The following is a 19,957-nucleotide window of genomic DNA, read 5'->3' as shown; positions in this document are numbered from 1 at the left end:
ATGAAGTCAACATTTTTTTTCTTTTTTCTTGATCAGTAAATGTTTTTGACTAGAGCTATTAACTAGTGGAGTCACCTTAGGGGGGCCCTATCCCCAAGGTTACATTTCAAGATTGGAGGCATTAACGCCTGCTCAAATGTATTTCTTGTTATAGGTTGTCATGTATCTCCTTGGCTGCCAATCTCCTTACCTCTCCCCCTTATCCCTCTGTCCACCTTATATCTTGCTTTCTTGACATTGAGAGTTAGGAATTCCTTCTCTCTCTACGTGGTTTGTATCCCTAATCTCTGCATTCGGCATAACCCTTATGTCTCCTCATATTTTGTATGTGCACAACACCTCGTGAACCAAGTCTGACACACTGGCAACAAACATCCATTCTCACTGTAGACAACTCCACATTAGAAGCAAAAGCCTCCTTTGTAGCAGGTACTTTGGTCATCATTGAAGTTGGTGGGGACCCCATGAACAATGCCTTCCATCAACATGCACGAGCACTCTTTGACCGTACTTTCATCATAAATTGAACCTTATTTCATTGCAAGCCATAAGAGGAGGTGAGAGTCGGACCCGTGATGCCCTATTAATAGGGCCAATGACTTAACTAACACACTGCTGGGTGAACCCCTAATGAAGTAAGCACTATTATTTCAATATGGACATTCCATAAAACTAGGATATAAATATAAATATCATTCAAAACAAATTTTAAAATTCTTTATTGCAACATCAGTGAAAAGTAAAATAGCTAAAAAAAATTCTCAAGAAAAGTTATAATAGTTTAATATCTTTTTTTACTTTTTTTGGAAAAAGGAGGTAAAAATTTATTGAATTAGAAAGAGTATAAAATTGCAAAGAGCAACATACGCTAGGTGACCCAAGAGGCCATACTCCACAATATCATCTTCAACGATCTTAACAAGTGATTGAGCACAATGCTGAGGTAGATTAGCACTATGTCCAACATTGTAGCCAATCATCTTCTCATAAGTCCACTTGGTCAATCAATTTGCTGCTTTAATCCACTCCTTGGTAATATAGCAAAAATAAATTGATTCAAAAGAATCCTTCAAACTTAGAATCAGTCTACCTACCAAAACTAGATTCACCTACCAAAACTAGATTCTAGTCAACATTCTCAAGTTTCTATTTATTTAGCATCTCCTTCGCAATTTGAGAGTTTGATTCATAGATCACCTCGCACTAGCCAAGAGTGCAAGCATGTTCGAGAGTAGAAAGAACAACTAAAGCTTCCATAAGATTATTAATGTATTGTCATATAAGCAGAAAATAAGATCACATTTCCAAGATTGTCCTTTTTAGTACCTCCAATTCTTGCATGCCCTGAATTTCCCTAAGAGGAACCATCAATATTAATCTTAATAAATCCAAGGGGGGCTGAAACCACTTACCAGTTCTTTGAACCTTCTTCTTTGCATGTTGGTAGCTAACAGTAGCTAACCCAACAACTCCTCAAAAGAGGGTCATTATCAACATTCCCTAGAATGTTCGGATTTTGATTAGTAGGTATATTATTGTGGTCCACTTCTACAGAGAGATCACACTTTGCTAATAGAGTCTTCTACAACATTATAGTAATTCACTAAGATACCTACTTATTCAACATCCTCTTATCTTGGAAAGTCTTGTGATTTCTTTCTAACCACAATCACTAGATAATATACGGGGGACCAATGTCCCAAGTTACCTAGAGGAAAGAGGTTTTAGCTAGGGGTCTACCAAAACTATTCCAGAACTCCATAAGGGTACTAGCATGTGCAATGAACACAAACATGTTTCCACAAGCATCCCAAAAATAATGCCAAATTTCCATTCAAAAAGAATATTGTAAGAAAGTGAAGTACTCTCATCATTTTTGTTACACAAGAAGCATCTAAAGGGTCCATGAAATCCCCTTTTCCAAATATTTTACTTTAAGCACACCTTTCTAAACTATCGACCGAAGGAAGAAATTTCACAGGCCAAGAGAATCTATTCCAAATTTTTTTCCACCAAAGAACACTTACCTTTCCATGAGTCAAGCTATCTAACTCTAAATATCCCAAGGATACTCAAAATTTTCCTTTTAGCTCAAACCCCCATGCAAGAACATCCTGCTCCTTTAGGGAATTACACATTCTTCCTGCCAAAATCCTAGTTAACTCATAACAAGCCTCAATTAAACCTCCAATAGGCCATTCATGCAATTCTTTCCAGATAGCCACTTCCCCGAATCCCAAACACTTTAAAATCTTGAATTCTATTTCTCTCGAACTTCAACAATTCTTTCATCACGAACTTAGAGAGAGTTATTCTCCCATTCTCCTAGTTTTTAGAAAGCCATTTTCTTTTAAAGTCCTACGACACCTTCTTGCAAAGATTATCCAAAATAGCATGCCACAATCCCCTAGGAAGAAGGCAGCTTGATAGAAGGATCCCAAGATAAACATTGTTACCCTGGCTTGGGGGTGCGGGGGGACGAGTTTCGGGTGTGGGAAAAAAATGGCCTCAATTTGGGGACGGTGGGGAGGAGGGGGAGGTGGTTGCATAGTATATATATAAAATATATATGAACAAAAATGCTAATTATGAAATGACACTTCAATGTATTATATAACATACCAAATATAGTTGAATAGAGAAAATTGAAATGCGATTCACAAACCATAAGTTCAAACTTGAAACTTCATAACCATTACCAATGACCATTTAACAAATTAACTTAGTTCAAGATGCAAGATTCAAAATTCATTGTTGAAATATGAATATCATAAAGATGCTCATGATGACAATGAGCTGAGTAGCATGAAACAATGAAATGAAATAATGTATCGTAGCCATATCAAAGTGAGTACAATCAACAAAATGACAAAATGTCAATAATGAGAATGGAATCATCCCAAGTGCTCTCTAAGCATGCATAAAAAAACAAATTAAAGAAGAAAAGAAAATTATTTTTAAAAAAACTTTTTGGCCCATTCAGCCGGCTGCACCTCGCGAGCACCCTAGAAGCACCCTAGGAGCACCCCCACATCCAAGTACCCATGACGCACCCGAACACTCGCGAACCACCCGGGTGCTCGATTGGGGCAACTAAGGTGCGGCGGTGCATTTTCGGCCAGAGGGGGTACTCGGGTGCGTGATGCACCCGCATCGGGTGCATATGCGCACTAGGTGCTTTGGGTTTTTGACTGAAGATAAACCAAAGGAAGTAAGGGTCCTTGAAATTTGGCTTGACCAGACAAATGTCTGTTGAAAAAGTAGCCAAAAGACTTTTCCTCATTAATTTGTGACAATAACCACCAAGTGGATAAAGTTAGTGGCCTCAAGAAGCTTAGGAACACACATCTGTCATGTCTTCCACAAATTGAAGATAAGGAGGAGAAAGACCATTGCCCCAATTGTGAGCTTTAGTCAAACCTTGTCTTACTCTAAATTCAATGAGTCTTCCAAGTCCAATCACCATCAGGATGAACAATTATGGGGAAAGAGGATTACCTTGTCTTAAGCCTCTTGAAGCACCAAAAAGTTTAGTAGGCTTAGTATTGATGAGAACAACAAAAGGTGGGCTGGTGATACAACTCATAACCCAGTAAAAATATTCCCCTATAATAATCAAAGGCTTTAAACTTTTGACGAAGAAAGCTACATTTAACTTTTTCATAAGCTTTGGCAAATATCTATCTTGATTATCATGGCCTACTCCTTTGAGTTGCCATAGAAATTATTGCTTCAAATGCTTGGACAATCCCATTAAGAATCTAACTTTTGGCTACAAAACCTCCTTTGCTTTGATGAGATGATTCTAAGTAGCCACACCTCAAGTCTATCAACAGTCAATTTTGTAATAATTTATAAACTGCATTACACAGAGAAATAGGACGAAAAGAGCTGAAAGAGTTAGCTCCCTCGTTAGCTCCCTCATTAGTTCCCTCCTTATGAACAAGTTAGTGTTCAAAGCCCTTAGCAATTGCTTATTTTTATAGGATTCTCCACAACCTCCATGAGATCTAATTTATGTGTCTATCAAATTTCTTGGTAGAATTCAATAGAATATCCATCTCGCGCCAGGAGCTTTGGTCTTCTTCATTCTAAATAACACCCCTTTAATCTCCTCGAGTGAAATAGGACTAGAGAGATTCTCATTCATTTCAAGAAAGATGATAGTGGGAATACAATCAAACACTAATCTTTTTTCCATATTGGTCTTCAAAGAGTCATCCATGAACAAGGTCTGAGAGAATCTAATAGCGTCTTTTGCAATCTCCCTAGTAGATGAGAGGGATAACTTTTGGGAGTTGAGGTATGTGACAGCATTATCATGTCTCCTATCCTTTACATAGTTGTGAAAGAACTTCATGTTCTTGTCACCTTCTTGAAACCAATACACTCTAGCCTTTACTTCTAGTAAATCTCGTCTTGAAGTTCCCGTTCCTCCAATTCTTTCACAACCATAGAATCCATTCTATCTGGTTCCTCTGAGAGGCCTTGATCTTAAATTTGACGAGTTATGGTATCTACCTAAGATTGTGCTTGCAACTTTATGGAAAAGATGTTGCCAAAGCATAACTTGTTCCATCTTTTAATTTTATACTTAACATAATGAAGTTGCTTGACAAATGAGTACATTGTAGTACCATAAGCCAACTTCCTCGTCTACCACCAACATGAATTCCTAATGAGAGCGATCATGAAGCCGAATACGCTGAAACTTGAAGGATATGTTTTTTTAAAGCTTTAAAGCGTGAAACAAGAACTTGATCAGCAAATAATCAGAACCTATCTAATCTATAATCTCAAAGCTAGTCCAATTATCTACCATCCAGTAGTAGGATACCAAAAATCTATTATCCTTTTTGCTATGGCTTTTTCTCGACATCTTTCATTGTTCTAGGTAAACAAGCTATTAGAAGGCTTAACATCCACAATCATAAACAAATCAATATTATCTCCTAGCATCTCCGCTGAAGGATCAATGTAACAAACGAACTTTCATAACAAAATAAAGGTAATCTAGAAGAAGTTTTCCTCAACTGATTATTATACAATATACATTGAATTCCTTTTCATGAGATATTTACTGCTTTTAATTCACAATGAGTAGCTAAGATAGCAAAGCTCAACTGAAAATAACTGCAACAATGATCAACTGAAATAATGATTAACTGAAAATAACTATGATAATGTTCAATTGAAATAACTGTAACAATGATCAACTGAAATAATTGTAATAACGATTAATTGAATATAACTATGATAACGCTCAACTGAAATAACTATAACTGAAATAACGATTAACTGATATAACTGAAATAACAATTTACTATCTTTCCATACATACAAGTAAAGTAAATGCATATCATGAAATAGAAAGAACATACGAGAGTATTTGGTGAGTCTTTAATTGGTTGTGCAAGCTTCGACTTTGGGTAAGAGGAGAAGCATTGACTTAGGCTTAACCTTCCAACGTTGGACCATATTTATCCCCACACAATCTATTGAATAGAAAGGTCCTCCTTACCACAAGATTAGGCTTGGAATACTTTTAGTCTAGCCACTTGAGCATTCGGGTGTTTAGAATGTCCGCACAGTTATGGACGAACATGTTTGAATAATTGGCTCTATTGACATCAAGTGATTGTAGATGACAAACATGCCTTTAACAACCTTGGCCAAGGTTTTTTGATGGATTCAATGACCTGATCACCACCACTCGACTTGACAACAGGGGGACAACAGTATAAACAAGCATGAGCTATTAAATGAAATTAATTTAAATTTTTTATGCCATTTCTGACTTTTATTTCCACGTTATTGCAGATTCATCTCACCTCTTCACCTTTTCTATGGCTATATAGCAAGTGAGTCCCAGGTGCTTGAATCTCAGAGCAAACGACTTTGTTTGTTGGTCCTCAACTGATATAAGAATATTATGTCTCCAGCTCATCACAATCTGTGATTTAGAGAAATGTAATCTTTAAGACTTGTAGAATAAATATCAATTAATTCTGACTTTCAATGGTCTAAATAAAATATAATATCATTTCAGGAATACTTGAATTTTATTCATCATAAACGACTCTGTCCTAGAGAGGGGCTAATTGATGATATTTAAGTAAAGACGATTTGCATCAGAATCTGAAACTGTATCTTACTGCTATAATAATCGTAATGTAGTAATAAAACACATTACAATACTTCAAATATGGACAACCACATAACGTGGTAAAATCTAGAAATAAAATGGAGTCTTGTTGGATGCTATCAATCAGCTCACTCTTCACGGAAGAAATCTTTAAGCTTAATCCCAATGTGATAATCAATCATGTCTTCAACAAATTATCAATATAAATGGCAAATCATGGAAGGTATATGCAATGATTAACAAGTGGTAAATTGCAGAGATATCGTGTGATATTTGTAGAGGTATCGGGTGATATGGAAAGAAGTTGGGTGCTACAAAAAAGAAGTCGGGTGGTATGAGAAGGAAGTCGGGTGATATGTTTTTGCTCTCCGTCTCTTTTGGTTTCATAATATAAGAGGGTATCGAAGTCTCTTTGGCTTCCAAGAAGCCGTAACTCATAAAGAAGATACTTGGCTCTTGGTTGCCGATAAAATATGCCAAATGTTCATTTTGGTTTTTAGCAAGAAAAATGAATAAATATGGAAAAAGATTTGAGGGTTATAAATTGAGGATAATTATAATTTATATCTATCTACTTGCACATAGATATACTTATAAGGTGGCATTATATTATTTATAAAAATAATATTATGGTGTCACTTTATTCTATATCTATGTGCACGTACATAGGTATACATTATAATGATGTGGTGGAAAAACCATTCAAAAACCATTTGAGATAAGCATTATTTTTAATTAAAATAATTTTTTTTTTAAAATATGTTTATTTAATAGCTCATGTAGGTTCATGGATTGTATCCTTTGTTTAAGTCACTAGGTCCTTACCAAGGCAATTAAAGGTCATACCCGTCAACATGATGATTGGACTAAGCTAGTATCCCATTCCATTGATACTATTTAGCAAAGCTTCTCCCCTTCATCTTCTCTTGCAATCACCCATGCAATATTTCCACAATAATAACAAGTTCCATAATAATTCCAAAATAACATTTAATATAGATAAAATTTTTTAATTATTAACCATAATTCCAAATTCAAGCAATTGCTAATCATCACATGACAAATAATGGATAACAACAATCTTCATTAAACAATTAAAATAATGAATACAACGGATATATTTAACTTTCCTCATCACATGATTATGAAAGAAAATCCATTCAATCTAATGGCTATAAATAAATTTAAAATTAGGTCAAAATTTGGAATGTAACAATCAAGTCTAGTATTTCTGCCTCCTTGTTGATCCAAAGAACAAACATATTTGATATGAGATCGTAACACCGTTTTTCCACTAACCGTTGGAGCATAAACATTAGAGAGAAGGATAGTTTCACTCGACACACAACTCACAATGACCATAAAAATTGAAGACTTGATAGAAGTCAACCAAAGAGGCACAAGCTTATGAGGGTCCTAAAGGCAACCCAAAGACCCAAAGTTTTCTCGAGTTCCATTTACTGAAAATGACCCAAAGCCCAAGTTTTAAAGGCCTTATTTAGTATACCATCCGCTAATAACTTGGATTCCTGAATAAACATTACATTGGGAGGATGTAAAGCAACTCTTGAACAACTTTTTGTCTAGGGATGCTATTCAACCCTCTCAACATTCCAAGATAGCATAATCATTTTTGATTAGGAGAGAAGTAGGAATCAATGGTCTTTACAGAACCAAACTCAATCAAAGTCTAACCAATTAACCTTTTCTTGATCTTTCTTTCTCCCCTTAGTTATGGGGGGCCTTTCTAAAGCAACTGTCTTAATAGTTTTGCGTTGAAGTCCTAACGATGACTATGAACCCTTACTTTTATTACTATCCAAGGGTCCTTTTTCCAATTTAGACCATGGGCTAGGAAAACTTGAACTTGTACATGTTTACTTACTTCTAGTTCCCTCTAGGATATCAACAGTTACCAAGGGAATATTTGCATACATATGGGCTTCAAGGTCTGTAACTTGAGTTTCAACTTGAGGATCAGTGTCTTTCACATCATTTAATTGAATCTTTTCTTTAGCATCTGAACCAATAGACATGCCTTCCAAAGCATCATCAAATTGCCCCACATCTTCAAGAACATCAATTCTGTTGAACATCTCATCAGTTTTCCTGTCTCTGAGGGTTGTCTTTTGCCCTCCACCCTTATTTCTTGTTTGGACTGGAATAAACCCCTCTGTATCCTCCACCATAGGAGCTTTTCCTTTATCTTGCCTAGAAGATGGGAGAGAAGATCCATTATTGGTTGGCCCTGCATGGTTAGATTTTTGACACATTTGCTGCAAATCACCATATTCATGACAAATGCGACATGAAAAGGTAAGTTTCATAATCTAGTAGTTGAATCTAAGAGCCAAATTTCTATAGAATCAGGTAAAGGCTTACTCAAACCACTTTCAGTGCGTAGGTGATTCCTTCTTTTCCACTATTTCACAAGAAGGGCTGATTGACTTGTTGAGCTGCATTGCTACCAAATTGAAGATATCATCTCTCCAAAACTCTCATGGAAACCACAAAAGCCTTAACCAAACTAGAACCAATGAAGCAATTTATTTAGTTGGGCTGAATCCAACATGTCACGACTTAATACATAAGCCAACCTTATTGTAGAAATATGGCCCCCCTTCAAAATCCTTATTCTTATCTGACATGCATGTCAAGATAAATAGAAAGTAGCAATTTGTATCCAGCAGTACCTCCATTTCCCCTTCTGAGTTCCATGTGGGATATGCCCACTATTCCAAGAATGGTAAAGATACTCAAATCCCCATGGATTTACACATGATTAGAAAGATAATTGGTATTGTGTTCAACAACACAAGGTTGAATCACCAGGACTGGTCTAGTTTCACTCGTTGTGAGACAACCATTATCTTTTCAAGGCTTAAAATTCTACATTTGTGATGAATTTTCTCCCATAATATTTGAGCCAAAAGAAGGGCTTACATGCATCAATGGAGCTGAGCCATGCCCTTGTACAACATCTCTGAACAGAGAACTTTTCATTCCCGAAACATCCCCTTACTTTGACATGCAAAGCACGAAACCTAGGCTCTCCTTGGAGAAATAAATATTCCCCTATACGCTCAATTGACACCAACAAACCGCATACACCAAGAAACACCACACTTACTGTTAACAACACACTCACGCTACCTTCCCTACACCAGCAAAATCCCTGCCCAAAACATCACTCCAAAAATCCCATACTGCTGAAAACAACCCTGAACCAGAAAAAAATGCAGTCTACAAATCGCCAATCTGCCTCCTCTGGCCATCATGAACAGATCCCTAAGTTCTTATTCGAAAGTCTAACTTATCAATTTATTTATAAATTGTATTACTTACTAAAGTATATAACTATTAATTGTTTTATGGATTGAAATACATAGTAATTTCAATAATTATTCTAATTGCTGTTTTTGTTATAATAAGAAAAATAAACTTTAGGCAAGAGCCTACAACACAACTGTAAATTGTGAGCCTCTTAATTGGGAGGTCTTGGGTTCGAATCTACCCAACCTTAACTAATAATTGAAATAATTAAACACAACAAATAACAAGGGGCAAATGCGCCAAAGTTCCTGCCTACATGTTTTTATGGTTGACTAACTCGTGTTCTCATATGACTTTGTTTTAGATTGTTTCTTATTTCTCGTAGAGTTGTTACACCTTAGTAGCTTTTGATAAAATTGATAGTTTATGAAGTAATATAGTTTTGCTCTTGTATTTCTAAAAAAAATTTCGAAGAGGTATTGAAGGCCAATCAATTTGCATGCATTAATTACATTGAGAGATGTTCCTTACAACAACTTAGTGGAAATGAACTATTTGTTTACATGAAAAAGAATCAATTGCAAACATTGATTTACGTATCTCTATTTCATGAAAAGAAACTAATTTAGTTATTTTATAACAATTAATCAATGGTGTCAACTTTATAAGGATTTGAAATTTCATGGTAATGTTTTCAAAAGGAATTTTGTACAATTCGTAATCCAAAGTTTGCAGATAGAAAATATATCATACTCTCATCACACTACTTTTATGCATAGAAGAGTAGATTGTTAATAGGCATCCAAATACACATCTTCTCAATCATCCTATCCATTTTCATCTCCTTGCTTTGGAGGTAGGGCTTTTGTGTGCTCATTTTGTTTAATTTGAAAGTTTTTCTTTAGAATAGAGCCTCTTCTTTCTATTTTATTTATTTAATTTGTTGACTTCCAATTTATGAAATATGAGTTGTCTTCCTAAAATCCATCCAACCATACATACACTAGTTTAAATATGTATGTATGTACTTATGTATATGTATATGTATATAACACATCACATCAATGTAAAATTAATAAGAAATATATATAAAATAAGAAATGAAAAACATTTAACTCTATATTTGAACTTGGTAAGATAGCTAGTAAAATATAGTGTAAACTTAAAGAAATAACATTTTACAAATTACAAAAATAAACATCAATGCAAAACTAATAATAAATATATTTAAAATAAGAAATATAAAACATTTAACTCTATATTTGATTAAAATATCTAAATTATACAACTTAAAAACCATTTAACTCTATAAATTCATATGACTTCCTCTTCATAAACTATCTCGAATAATAAATGTATTTAAAATAAGAAATATAAAACATTTAACTCTATATTTGATTAAAATATCTATATTTGAATAACATTTTACAAATTACAAAAATAAACATCAATGTAAAACTAATAATAAATATATTTAAAATAAGAAATATAAAACATTTAACTCTAGGGAGAATTAATATTGATTATACATTCATTTGTGAGGTGGAAGATTGTTTTAAAAAAAAGTTAATCCACTTGTCATAAATGTGGAAAAGATAAAGTTGTGATTAATGCATTCATTAATAGAGTTGTTAGAAAATATTTGTATTTTTGTTGGAGAAAATTAAATTTTTTCATTGCCTTTTTTATCATGGACCAATACAATTTTCAAAAAATTGTATTTTTCAATTTCAAAAAAACATGCAAATTTATATAGCTTTTGCAAACATCAGTATATCTTCAAATTTTTAGATTAATGTAACTAATATGGAACCTCATGATTCTATTTATTTTCTGCCAAAAGGCAGGAACTAATAATAATTGACCTTGGCTTCAACCTCTTAATGATAAAAAAAGAAGAAAAATAAACTAAGAAAAAAATGTAAATAATAATTTTTTTGAATATTTTCAAAGTAAAATTGTTGTACCTATCTTTAGAGAAATATTTGTAACAAACACATAAGAGATATCACTTTTGTTAAACCTATTCTATTTACATAAAGATATAGTGAGAAATCTTACAAGTATAGCTATGACATGCATAATAATATCTTTTGGCAACTTCAAATTTTCTTTTCTCTAAAGATAGGTATGATAGCTCAATTATTTATAGGAATAGCTTTAGAAAACACTGATTAGTCCCTGAGTGTTGCAATACCAATAGAGATAGCCAAATTCATCTCCCAACCTTATAAGACCACTAGAGATGGACACCTAGTCATTCCTTTAGCCACGTGGATTATTAATTCATGCGGGGATTCTTAGATTGTGTAAATGTAGGTTGTAATGAGCCCTGCTAGCTCTCAAACAATCTTATGATGAAGAATTGATTTTTTTTTTTTTGAGGTTTTGCAATTTTTTATACAGCAATATAGCATCAAAATAGATGATATCGCAATAATAATTTCAACTTAAATATTTGGATATTACACAGAGAATATACATCTGAAAATTCCAGATTTCAATATCAATTTAGATACTTAGTATTTTCAAAAAATGCCAACAACCCAGATGATAGAATATCCCCTATTATCTAAATCAACAATACCCAGAAAAATTAGAAGTTACTATCCATGAACTTATAGGTAAGACATGCCTTGAAACCCATTGAAATGAAGACTAGCAGCAACAAAAAAACTCTTTAATAAACAAATGCAATTGCAACTTGGCTCCCAAAGTGCAGATAGAAAATAAGGCCTAGCAACAAATATAAATGGGTGCTCAACCAACTCCAAATTAACCAGCACACAAAAGCTTCTTAGCAACAGTAATAATAGTATGAGAAGACACCAAAATCCAAATTCCCAACACCATAGTATCTCCCAACCATAACGTATACAGGAATGGAAATAAAAACAATTCTCAAAAAACTAATTCACAATACCAGAGCTTTGAATTACTATGAACTTCTTAGAAACAAACCCTTATACTTCAGGAAGGGCACAAAATTTTAGAACTTCAGAAGTGTCACAAAGACAATAAGAGAAAAATAATATTCAATCGGATAATCGGATGCTTTTCTCATCGAAGGAGCTCATACTTATAATCTCTAAATAGCACAAAGTTTCCCAAATGAAACTTTCACTTAAGATGCTTCCTCAACACAACATAAAAATATAACAAAGTGCCATATAATATTATTATGAATTACTTTTGGCTCTCAGAAATGACTTTTTCCACCATAACATAATATTCTGACACACAAGGCCACTGTCTCTTGTGCTCACGTTTTGAAACTTTTCATCTTGGTTCTAACGAGCTATGATACTGAGACGACCAACATAAAACACCAACAAAAATAACAACCTCAGGATATATAGATGAATAATAATAACAATTCACCCATCTTGCGAAAACAACTGAAGAAGCATCGGATTCAAAATCTGACAACACCAGAGTGATCTTGATGAAGAAAGATAAATGAATGATCTTGGCGGGGTGACTTACTATAAATGGATGCTCCCTCCAAGATTCTTGGAGCACAAACCAGAAGCCCGAAATAAAAACTTAGAGCATCACTCAACTCTTCTAACTCAGTTGAGCTTACCGGAACCAACAATTTGAACACACCATAGGTTGCTGGGAAGCCTATAACCCTACAACTGAGACCTTCAAATCCCACAATCAGCTCACGAGGTCGTGATGGTGAACTGACCAAGCTAACTGCAGTAACCTGGTAAAAATGGGGACGTTACATAGGTACTGCTTGCTTGATAATATAATGGTTCTATACACCCATGCATAAACGAATGCATACTTTTGTGGAATAAGTCCTAATACCCATAGGTAGAGTATATCTTGCAAAGCCAATTGTTTTAGCAATTATAAATTTATTAATCCCCTATCCAAATTTACATATGCAAGTGTGAAAAGTGTTGGATCATTTTTGTCAATGATGTCAAAGGAAATAATTGTCAAAAGCAGGATTTAAGGCAAATTAAATAGTCTTCTTCATACACAAATTAAATAAAAATATTTACAATTGGACTACCATCTAGAGACAAGCAGCCTATTTTGGGATGCAAACAGAGTAAAATAAAATTATATTTTGCTTCCTTGGCTGACCTGTTTGAAGGATTGCATCTGTTACTAAATGGGTGTGTTAGCATGTATAAAAAGAAGATCAATTTGAGGTTTATTTGCATGAGCGTTCATTGAACATTGTCTCCATTGTAGAGCAGATCTAAGATGCAAGTATAATATGATTTTAACGAGATAAGAAGATTATAAGAAGATTTTTGCAGAGCTATGGGTAGAATTTATTGAAGATTCTTCTTACTAAGAGTAGAAATAAAAATGCAGAGATAAACATATTTAAGAAAGAAAAATCAGATCTGCAAGTGATGAGATCTACGAGGAAAATTGAACTTCATCATAATGGTCAATTCCTTCAAGTAGTGTGAAAATATTTGGTACTGATTAGTGCAGACCTAGTACAGATTAATGAGCATATTTTGAATATTGTACTTAAGACTTGATAAAGAGATTTAAGGCAAAAGTTCAAAGCATATTTATGTGAAGGAATGGGTAGATATTGCTGAAGTCTTGAAGGGATCTAGGGCAGATCGAACAACATTATTATCATTCTACATTTGAAGGTTGGAACTTTTTGTCTTGCAAAATCAGAAGTTGGAGTTTCTTGTTCAATAGATTGGAGTCTCTTACTGAGTTGATGCTTAGTTGTAGGAGTTGGTGCCTCTAGTGGGTTGGTGCTTATGACTTCATTTAGAGGGGATTCGTGTCCCCTGTGGGTTGGAGCCTACAAAATTTGTAAGGAGTTCTATATATAAATGCAATATTTTAGCGTGGTTTTCTCCCACAAGGGTTTTCATGTAAAATTGTGTTCATCTTGTGCTTTAAGTTGTTATGTCTCGATGTTTATTGCATCAGTTGACTTAGTGGTTTAGTTGTTCCACTTCATAGACACTTGACACATGCCTTTAAGGCTTGCCCTAAGTGTTATACGCTTGTCACACCTATAGTCAAGCAATTTTTTTCAATTTCCTACTTGTTCTATATATACAAGGAGAAGTCATTGGATATACAAACAGTTTATGATAAATTATGACTATTGCGTCGTGTTTGGTTCATTTGTGTAAGTTTGGAATTTTGAGTTCATTCTTTGTTGCACTAACATGGTAACGAATTGTTGAAGCGCAGGTTTCTTTGTTATTTTTAGCGAGTCTAGCACTTACCTCTTCCAACCAAGCTTAATGGAACCAAATGCACAATGCCATTGCACTAAGGAGGCTTGAGAATGAAAGATTACCATTGATTTTGTTGAGAATGGTAGTTTGTGAAAATTTGCAATTTTTGTAGTAGTATTGTGTTGTATGGTACAATATTATACAAATATGTTCCATACAAATTTGTTTAAAAAGTTGCAAAACTTTTATTTGGCAAAGGACACTTTTGCAAGCTTTCCCATCTCCCAATTATGGTTGATAATCCTTTTGGTCACACAATGTTTTGCTAGATTCGACCTATTTGGAAGGATTTGTTCATCTTACTGTGGGGTTTTCATTATCTTGCTTGGTTTTCCGTCCAGTTTGTCGGATTCGTGGTGTTTGGTAGGAGTGAGTCTGTTTTTAGCTGGTTTTTACCCAACAAAATTGGAGGCATCAATGTCTTGCATGACATCTTCCTTCTACACTTTGCTTACCTTTTCAAGTTGGTTTGAATTCGTTTCATAGAAATTTGTGCAAGCTTTGTTTTTTGTAGGGATGTCTTTTGGTTGAGATCCATCTCGGCAAATATGTGCTCAATTTTTGTCTTTACTACCTACATCCACTAATGGTGGTGGGCAGATTTTTCATAGTTGTTCAATTTATTGATTGTAGATGTATTTAATGGCATAATAATGTTCTTTCATCCATACGACAACCACAATCATAATATTTTTTAGATTATTTTTCAAACAGTATTTATTTTATTCATTGCCTTTTTCACTTTTAGCCAATAGTAATCAATATAAATACTTTGCCATCCATATGACCCAGATGAAGGGTCAATGTGCTGGTAGGGTTAGGAAGGGAAGGGGGCAAGTCACAATAATATAAACCTCAACAACTTCTTGATTGGGGGGCGGGGTGTGTAGGGTGACATAGGCATCGTATCTCTTCCCATGCCTTTCCATAGTCTACAAATCACTCTACATTTTTCATTCACAAGTCTCTTGTGCCTTTTTTCTTTTAGATACTTTGCTTAGATTAATTCACTCACTGATACCCATTGCTTGTATGGTCTCTTGTTGATGATTAACACTATAGTGTTGGGTGTGAGGAACTAGTACGCAAACATGTAAAGGGTGTGGTTTTTGTAGGTAATCATCTATGCACCTCTACTGTTCCAATCTTCCTTTCTGTGGCTTCACAAGCTTCAACTTATGCCCAATGGTCTATTTTTCTCACATGCAACATCATTTTCTCACAATATTGGCCAAACCTCTATAAATAACCCCTTAATGAGAGTGGTGTCATTATCATGGAATATAACTTTTCCACGTCAGCAGCTTGCATCATTTTTCACTAGTAATGATTTACTCACCTCCACGTGGTATCTATCATGCCCATAAGGGTTTTGAACTTGCTCACATGTTGTGTGCATATTGAAGTCATTTGTTTGTTGCATTCATGTTTTGTGCTTTTCTAGGGTGGCATACCATTAATGGGAGCTCTCACACATTTTTCAAAACCTGCAAATATTTCTTCTATTGGCCTTCCAACAAGGCTTACATCTTACACCTAGCACCAAAACACCCAACTAAGCTTTCTAATAGAAACGAATACAAAAAACTCCTTCAATAGGTCTTCCAACATAATTTGACTTGGGTCAACATCTTTTTTCCACACTTTTAGCAAGAATTTGGTGTTGTATAATTGACACATTTCTTGTTAACTATTAGTGTTTTTTAAATGCTAGTGGTTTATTGTTATATTTTAAATTCATCAGATTGGCTACAATGAAATAGTAAGAAGGGTACAATTTTCATCTGGTCATAACTTTTCAATAGAAGGAATATTTTTGCAATTTGTAATAAATGGGAAGCATTTTTAGTCAACAACACAATGGTGGCAATTATTTTCCAAGATTGTACCATTTTTATTTGTTTTATAATCCCCAAAGTTTACCATAATTAGTGCAACTTTTGATATGACATAAACTTCACATTGTTTTTCAAAATTGACAAGTTTGTTTTTAAATCGATCAGAGTTTTGTAAGAATTCAAGACTCGATAATTTAAGCTTTGGAAAGTCGTTTTTTCACAAATTGTAAAAATCTCCAGGAGTATCTAGTAATTCTTATTTTGCATTTTTGTAGTGTGGTGGGGGGTTAAAGTGGCACAACATTTAGATTTGATACAATTTTGAGGAGTTTTAAATGACACAATTCATGTGCTTTGTTGTGTTTACATCATGGATACTAAAATAGACTTGTAACTCCACACGACTATCGTACTTTGAAAGTGGAAGTACAATGAATATTTCAATCTCAGGGGCTTTGGCAATGTCAGTTGACAACAAATGTAATTTATTGAAGATTTTGAACATTTTACCTACTAGATTAAGTTAGATGAGACAATAAGTATCATAGGTCTTCATGTTTCCAATAGTTTGCGATCTCACATTGCTAGTTGTTCCACTTTTAAGTAAATGTGGGATAAAATTGAAAAGTCTATTTGGTATTAGTTGATGAGTTCATGCTACAATTGGATGTTTGTCTATTAATGTCTTCCCTTCTATCAAAGAATTCTTTGTTTAGTTTTACTAGACTTATTTAGGTACTGGTATAATAATAGTAGATGAAGAATGTGTCTTCTTGGTTTTATCAAATCTAAATGGTCCTTTATTTATGTTTGCTTCTTCCTTACTCTACAATTGATGCATATGGAATAGCATATGAACTGCCTTCTTTTGAACAATTTTAGGATAGACTTACAAGAGAGCAATCTCAATTAATCTCTATGGATGCTATTACCTCTTCCAACTGTAAGGAAATCATTGAAGGTAAAAGGGAAAAAGTCCTTAAAACAAACCAAAGGAAGACTTCAAGAAAATCATCTAAGTAGAAGGTTAATGTAGACAATTAAGCCACATCTTCTCCAAAGTCATAAAAGAGAGGAATTTGACACAACTTTGTTGTGTTTGCATCATGGATGCAAAATAGATTTGTTAACTCCACAAGATTATTGGACTTGAAAAGTGGAAGTACAATGAATTTGTAATGTCCCCTTCTTCGCACCAGACGTAATAGCACCTTGTTGGTCTATCTTTCCATCTGAATAGGCTAACCGTATTTATTTTAGGATGCCAACCAATCACAGGAGTCTTTTTGGTTTCAGTAGAGGAGTTATTTAAGTGGGAACTTCTAAGGTTAAAGTCACATTGTTTTATTAAGTTGATTTATAAAGTACTTTGTTATTTAAAGTCACTTTATGACAAAATGACTCAAGTGACTAGAAGACAAAATAGGCTTTTATCACACATCGCTTAGTTGTTCGCATCTCTCCTCACTTCGAGGTTATAAAAGAAATAATTTGCATTGGGATTTGTACTATGAAATATAATATTGTTTGAAAACAACAAAGGTTGCTGAAATTTGACTGGTTATTCTCGAGGATGAAACCCCTTGGGATGATCTGAGAAGTTGGACGTAGCCCCAACATCTCAGTAGGGATTATATTCATCAAGAAGCATAGTATTATATGAGGATTCATCCATTGCTATGGAGATGCACTCCAAGTACGTGGTCTATGTACACACCTAGGAAGGAGTTTTGATATCTTGTAGAGCCCGCAATACCAGTCTACAGGGTGGAATTAGAGGTCACAGCATATAGGGACGCAACAGGAGGGTCACACTGTCAACACGGCATCAAATACAACAGTTTTGATCGGTAGCATAGGAATTTGAGATGCCAGGCAATCCCTATATTCATCGCAGAGAGAGGCATATATGGTGTGAGGAAGCTCTGAAGGTCTGCGGTTGCATATTCAGGTGTGCAGCCTTACTGGCAACAACAACGGCCACATGAGTATTGGAGGCAGGTCTGGGTGGTAATAACTGTGGCCACAAGAGCATTGGAAATCACAGCTACAGGGCAACGACGTCTAACTGGCCATTGTGGGCAAACAAGAACACTAGTCAGCCGAAACCACGTGAATAATCTTCCCTCTCACGGCAGCACCATGTGCCATTGCTATTTCATCTTGTAATTTGTTTGTTTGAAATGTCAAGTCAATTATTCAGTCCATAAATATGCGTATACGACAGTCTTGAATATTTGTTATCACAAGCCGTTATGAAATGAAAACTCAGGGAGAATTGAATATTTGGTTGAATGCGATGGAGAGTTTAATGTAATTTCTAAGTCTTCTTTGAAGTATTTGCATTATTATATTGCTGTCTTTGCCACATTGTGAAAGAGTAAACGTGCTGGGATAGACCTGTAGACACTCTTCCTCACCATACCGGGTTGCACACAAACTGTTTGTTAAAATGTCATGAGTCAAATTTTAATTTCTTGTCAAATCAAGAGTAGGGATATTACAAAAGTCTTCAGTTTTGGCAATATCAATGGACACCCAATGTAGTTTACTGAACATTTTGAATATTTTTACGTATTGGATTGAACTAGATGAGGCAACGAGTCACGTTTCCAATAACTTGCAATTTCACATTGGTAGTCATTCCAATTCTAAGAAAATATGGGATAAATTTTAAAAATCTCTTTAGGTTAGTTGATGAGTTCAAAATACTACAATTGGGTGTTGTCTATTGATGTCTTCCCTTCTATCAAATAATTTATTTGTTCAATTTAAGTCTTTGCTAAACTTTAAGGTAGTGGTATAATAATAATAGACAATGAATGTGTCTTCTTGGTTTTGTCAAATCTAAATGGTCCTTATCATATGTTCACTTCTTCCTTACTCTACAATGGATGCTCTTGGAATAGCATATGGAATGCCTTCTTTTCAATAGTTTTATGACAAACTTACAAGAGACTAATCTAAATTCTCTATGGATGCTATTACCTCTTGCAAATGTAAGACACTCTTTGTTCCATCATCAAATGGAAGAGTGGAAAGTCTTTAAAAGAAACCTAAGGAAGACTTAAAGGAAATCCTCTTAAGTAGAAGGCTATTGTTGACACTTAGGACACATCTATCCAAAGTCACATAAAAAGACTTTTGGGTATAAGGAAAAAAAAAAGTTTAATGTACTCATTGTGGATTATAAAATCATGATAGAAAAGTTTGTTATAAGATTATTGCAGCTATGGGAGGCCACGAAGAAACACAACTTTGATCTTTTAAACCTAGTATGGGACATGATCCTATAGTGAGAGGGTTGGATTCTGTTGGCTAAAAAGTTTTGTAGGTGACTGTGACTCCAACTTGTGAAACTCTAACTTTAGGAAAGGACTCATGAGATTACTCTCTCCTCTCTACAAAAGGGGAGGCTTCCTTATTGTAGGTGGCTCCAATAGAGACTGAACTGA

The 19,957-nt window shown here is 34.5% G+C and overlaps 1 protein-coding gene across 1 annotated transcript in view; it reads left to right on the top strand.

The window, feature by feature from the left end:
• Window positions 1-19,957, top strand: part of LOC149568384 (endo-1,3;1,4-beta-D-glucanase-like) — a 95,651-nt gene that overhangs the window by 26,281 nt on the left and 49,413 nt on the right. The gene's annotated exons all lie outside the window — the stretch shown is intronic.

Source organism: Cupressus sempervirens, chromosome 3 (assembly GCF_028749045.1).
Source record: "Cupressus sempervirens isolate cs-2001-9-10 chromosome 3, ASM2874904v1, whole genome shotgun sequence".
Classification (NCBI taxonomy): domain Eukaryota; kingdom Viridiplantae; phylum Streptophyta; class Pinopsida; order Cupressales; family Cupressaceae; genus Cupressus; species Cupressus sempervirens.
The sequence above is the reverse complement of the archived record's forward strand: the minus strand, read 5'-3'. Positions and strand labels throughout refer to the sequence as shown.